Genomic DNA, 6,091 nt, shown 5'->3' with positions numbered 1-6,091 from the left:
CAGTGGCGTGATCTCGGCTCACTGCAACCTCCGTCTCCCAGGTTCAAGTGATTCTCCTGCCTCAGATTCCCTAGTAACTGGGACTACAGGTGTCACCACACCTGGCTAATTTTTGTAGTTTTAGTAGAGACGCGGTTTCACCATGTTGGCCATGTTGGTCTCGAACTCCTGACCTCAAGTGATCTCCCCACCTTGGCCTTCCAAAGTGCTGGGATTACAGGCGTGAGCTACCATGCCTGTGCCCGCACCCCACCCCCGCCACCTTAAAAAAGGTTTAAACTATAATTTTAGGAGATTTAGGGGAAGGAGAGCCAGTAGAGCTTAGAGATTAAGGGCCTCTGCTAGGCTTCCTAAATTCGAATTCAAGCTCTGCCACTCCCCTGATGTGTGACGTTGGGTGAGCGACTTAACGTTGTTGTTCTCAGTTTCCCCAAGTGCAAACTCTATTATGGGGATTAAATGAGTGCTTGTAGAGTTCTGTTCCGTGTCTGGCACACTGCAGGCACATGTTAAATAAGTTAACCTCCCTCAGAGGGTCACAGAGGGTCCCTGGTTCCCCGCTGCTCCCAGCCCTGGGATCGCCCAATGGCTTAGTGCTGACCCCCGCTGGCCACTCTGGGAACTTTGGGCTGAGGCCCCGTCTCTGAGTCCGGAACTCCGCCTCCATTGGGTCTGAACCTATTACGTTCCTTCGTCTCCCTTTATTTCCCGCTTCCGTCTCCTCCTCTTGACCAATCCAATCGCTTTGTTTATGATCCATCCAATCCCATCCAACCACTCCAGGCCCATCCAGTCATTTTGCGGCCTAGTGTTATTTCCACCCTACATCCCTGCAGGGCAGGGCCCGGAACTTTCAAAAGATCGATGTTGCCTTCATCCCATTTAATTCTCTGGGAAACCATTATTATTATTAATTATTATTATTATCTGTTGTCATTGTTGTTATTGTTGTTGTTTTTGAGACAGAATCTCACTCTGTTGCCCAGGCTGGAGTGCAGTGGCGCGATCTCGATTCACTGCAGCCCCAGGCTCCTGGGTTCAAGCGATTCTTCTGCCTCAGCCTCCCGAGTAGCTGGGATTACAGGCGCCCACCACCACGCCCAGCTAATTTTTAAACTTTTAGTAGAGACAGGGTTTCACCATGTTGGCCAGGCTGGTTTTGAACTCCTGACCTCAGGTGATCTGCCCGCCTTGGCCTCCCAAAGTGCTGGGATTACAGACATGAGCCACCGCGCCAGGCAGAAACCATTATTTTTTATCCTCATTTTATAGGCGATAAGCCAAGGTTGCCCTCATCGATTTCTCTGCCCCAGGCGGCCTGACAGCTACAATTAAGTTCAATAAGAGGTCCAATCTCAGAGCCTTTGCACACACCCTGCCCTCAGCCAGGAATGTCCTTCCTCCAATTCCCTGTGCTGAGCGAGATCCTCCTTTCTCGCTGGACCCTTGACCTTGGCAAAGAAGGAGCCGCAGGGAAAACAGGGCAAGAGAAGATAGAGACAGCACTGGCATAATTAAGTGGAGGGATGAGAAGGCTCAATCAATAGCTTTGGAATTAGCCGAGCTGTTGGCCGGAAGAAAATGAGGCCGGAAGAAAATGGGGCACCAGAGCTTAAAAATTAATTGGATCCGAGTGATCAATGGTGAACGTTGAAATGTTCCCTTTCATCATCATTATTATTATTATTATTATTTTATTATTATTATTTTGAGATGGGGTCTCACTCTGTTGCGCCCAGGCTGAAGTGCAGTGGCGTGATCTCGGCTCACTGCAGCCTCTGCCTCCGAGGTTCAAGTGATTCTCCTGCCTCAGCCTCCCAAGTAGCTGGGACTGACTACAGGCATGCGCTACCATGCCTGGCTAATTATTTTTGTATTTTTAGTAGAGACGGGGTTTCACCATGTTGACCAGACTGGTCTGGAACTCCTGACCTCAGGTGATCTGCCCACCTCGGCCTCCCAAAGTGCTGGGATTACAGGCGTGAGCCACCACACCCAGCAGAAACGTCCCCTTTCAGATCAGCGCGAGATGGGCATGGGTGTGGATCCAGGCTATGTTCATTGAATGAATGAACGATTACACAGACGTCTGCATTGCAGAAATGGCCTATTCTGAGAGTTAGTCCAGGCCCACTTCACATCCCAGCCTTGTCCCCCTCCCCCACCCTGCTGCCTGCTGCCCCAAACTCTCAGAAACTCAGTCTCCCCATCTGTAAATGAGCACTTGACTGTAATCCCAGCACTTCGGGAGGCGGAGGCGGGTGGATCACGAGGTCAGGAGATTGAGACCATCCTAGCCAACACAGTGAAACCCCATCTCTACTAAAATACAAAAAAAAAAAAAAAATTAACTGGGCATTGTAGTCCCAGCTACTTGGGAGGCTGAGGCAGAGGAATTGCTCGAACCCAGGAGGCAGAGGTTGCAGTGAGCCAAGATTGCGCCACTGCACTCCAGCCTAGTGAAAGAGTGAGACTCCATCTCAAATAATTAATAAATAAATAAATAAATAAATAAGCACTTGAGAGAAGAAGAGGAGCACCTATGGTAAGCCCAAGGACTCTGAATTCCATATTCCCTGCAGGTAGCATTCCTGCTGACCTGATAACAGGGACTGGCGTTGGGCATGGACAGAGTTGTAAAGGGTGGACCCCTGGGTGTGATGTCTTGGCTTTGATGGTCCTGGAAGAGCAGGGTGTCCCTTGACCTTGTATCTATGCTCTTGCCCCAAATGGCCACACCTCATTGCGTGTTGTCGACTGTCCCATTGGTGTCTCCAGCCTGCATCTCCCCAGAGCTCCAGACCTCAGTATCCAATGGCATTGGATATTTCCACTGAGTGCCTTGCAGGCATTTCACACTCACAAGGCCAAAACCTGGCTCTTAGAATAGTTACTCGCCCTGAGATCTGCCACTTCTCCATCCTGTTGGTGGCTCCACTATCACACAGTTGCCTGGGTCCTGATTCCTGGATACACTCTTTATTTTATTTTATTTTATTTTTTTATTTTGTTTTTTTTGAGATGGAATCTTGCTCTGTCGCCCAGGCTGGAGTGCAGTGGCGTGATCTCGGCTCACTGCAAGCTCCACCTCCCGGGCTCACGCCATTTTCCCACCTCAGCCTCGCAAGTAGCTGGGACTACAGGCACCCGCCACCATGCCCGGCTAATTGTTTGTATTTTTAATAGAGATGGGGTTTCACCATATTAGCCAGGATGGTCTCGATCTCCTGACCTCGTGATCCGCCTGCCTCAGCCTCCCAAAGTGCTGGGATTACAGGCGTGAGCCACCGTGCCCGGCCCTCTTTATTTTTTTAAGAGACAGGGTCAGCCGAGCGTGGTAGCCCACACCTGTAATCCTAGCACCTTGGGAGGCTGAGGCAGGCAGATCACTTGAGGTCAGGAGTTCAAAACCAGCCTGGCCAACACGGTGAAACCCCGTCTCTACTAAAAATACAAAAAATTATCAGGGCGTGGTGGCGAGTGCCTGTAATCCGAGCTACTCAGGAGGCTGAGGCACGAGAATCACTTGAACCCAGGAGGCGGATGTTGCAGTGAGCTGAGATTATGCCACTGCACTCCAGCCTGGGCAGCAGAGGGAGACTCTGTCTCAAACAAACAAAACAAAACAAACAAACTAAAAAAGAGACAGAGTCTCAGTCTGTCACCCAGACCCAGGCTGGAGTGCAGTAGTGCAGTCATAGTTCACTGCAGCCTCCATCTCCTTGGCTCAGGCAGTCCTCCTACTGCAGCCTCCTGAGTAGCTGGGACTACAGGCACACACCACTATGCCCAGCTCATTTAAAAATTTTTGTAGAGATGGGGTCTCACTGTGTTGCCCAGGCTGATCTCAAACTTCTGGTCTCCCTCAAGCAATCCTCCCACCTCAGCCTCCCAAAGTGCTGGGATTACAGACATAAGCCACTGCACCTGACCTGGACTCACTCTTGTCCCTTCTCTTTCCTTACCTTGCATGTCCAGTGCATCAGCAGGTCCTGCAGTCTCAGGCTCCAGAATGAAACTGAGCCTCACTGAGCTCCCAAGGGGCCTGCTGTATCCTGTGTGGATGCTGCCCTGGCTCCCTGCCACCTACACTCCTGCCCCCAGCCATCCCTGCTCCCCTAGGGAGCCCCAGATGGATTCTTAAAATCATAAAGCAGGCCAGGCGCGGTGGCTCACGCCTGTAATCCCAGCACTTTGAGAGGCCGAGGCGGGCGGATCACGAGGTCAGGAGATCGAGACCATTCTGGCTAACATGTGAAACCCCGTCTCTACTAAAAATACAAAAAAATTTAGGCAGGCGTGGTGGTGGGTGCCTATAGTCCCAGCTACTCAGGAGGCTGAGGCAGGAGAATGGTGTGAACCCGGGAGGCAGAGCTTGCAGTGAGCCGAGATCGCACCACTGCACTCCAGCCTGGGCGACAGAGCGAGACTCTGTCTCAAAAAAAAAAAATCATAAAGCAGATCACACCCCTCCTCTGCTCAAAGCCCTCCCGTGGCTCCCTATTACCCTCACAGTATAGCCCACACTCTTCCCTGTGATCAGGAGGCCTGGCATAGTCTGTATCCCTGCTGGCCTGCCCCCCTCCCCACCCCCGACTCCATCCCTCCCTCGCTCCCTCCACCACGTACTGACTCACTCATGTTTATGGACTGCCCACAGTGTTCTGATTCCTTTTTCTGCTCAAGGTGGTCACTCCCTGCCAGTGCAGTTGGGGGCATCAGAGAGAGGTCTGGGGGTGGGGAGACATGGGTGAGAACAGGACCTCAGTGGCCACTTAGGCTTGGACTGGAGTCTCAGCTCTGTCTTGCAGAGCTGAAACCCCATCTCCTCCTTCTCAGTCACTCTCTCTCCATCTCTCTGTCCATCTCAGAGTACATTCCAGAGCCTTCTCCATCCCCCGCCCTGAGGCCCTGAACAACCTTCCCCTGCAGTTCCCTTTCTCTCTCTTTTTCTTCTTCTTTTGAGACAGAGTCTCGCTCTTTTGCCCAGGCTGGAGTGCAGTGGCACAATCTTGGTTCACTGCAACTTCTGCCTCCCAGGCTCAAGTGATTCTCCTGCCTCAGCTTCCGGAGTACCTGGGACTACAGGTGTGCACTACCACCCCTGGTTAATTTTTGTAATTTTTTAGTGGAGACGGGGTTTCAACAGGTTGGGCAGGCTGGTCTCAAACTCCTGACCTCAGGTGATCTGCCCGCCTTGGCCTCCCAAAGTGCTGGGATTACAGGGGTGAGTCACCATGCCCGGTTCCCTTTCTCTCTTTTCCTCTCTCTCCCTCACTCATTCACACCAGCCTTCTTTGCTTCTCCAACACACCAGACACAGCCCCACCTCAGGGCCTTTGCACCTGTCCTGTGAATGCCTGTCCCTCATCTCTCCCCATGCCTGGCTCCACCTCTTTTACATCTTGGCTCTCGTGTTGCCTCCTCCAGGAAGCAGATTCCCCCGCCCCTTCCATCCCTCTCTATCACAGGGCCCTTCTCATCGCCTCATAATCGTCCTTGACTTCCTCTGCCTGCTTACTCATTCCCACTTCCCATGCTAGGGACCATGTCTCCTGGCAGAACCTGATGACAAGCTTAGTTCCCAGCATCCAGATGGCACCAGCAAACACTGGCTGAACAAACTGACGTCTCATCAATATCCGTCTACTCCATGGAGCTTTGCACAGTGCCAGGAACATCAAATGCACCCCGTAAGGACTGGGAATTTATCTCAAGACCAAGCAAGTTTGCCTTGGATTGGGACTGCTAGAAAAAGCTCTGCCCAGCCAGGTGCGGGTACCTTATGCCTGTAATCCCAGCACTTTGGGAAGCCAAGGTGGGAGAATTGCTGGAGTCCAGGAGTTCAAGAGCAGACTGGGAAACCTGGTGAAACCCCATCTCTACAAAAAGTACAAAAAATTAGCTGGGGCCGGGCGCGGTGGCTCATGCCTGTAATCCCAGCACTTTGGGAGGCCGAAGGGGGCAGATTGCCTGAGGTCAGGAGTTTGAGAACAGCCTGGCCAACATGGTGAAACCCTGTCACTACTAAAAATACAAAAAAATTAGCTGGGTGTGGTGGCGTGCGCCTGTAATCCCAGCTACTCGGGAG

The sequence above is a fragment of the Symphalangus syndactylus genome, chromosome 13 (genome assembly GCF_028878055.3).
Source record: "Symphalangus syndactylus isolate Jambi chromosome 13, NHGRI_mSymSyn1-v2.1_pri, whole genome shotgun sequence".
NCBI classification, from domain to species: Eukaryota; Metazoa; Chordata; class Mammalia; order Primates; family Hylobatidae; genus Symphalangus; species Symphalangus syndactylus.
The sequence above is the reverse complement of the archived record's forward strand: the minus strand, read 5'-3'. Positions refer to the sequence as shown.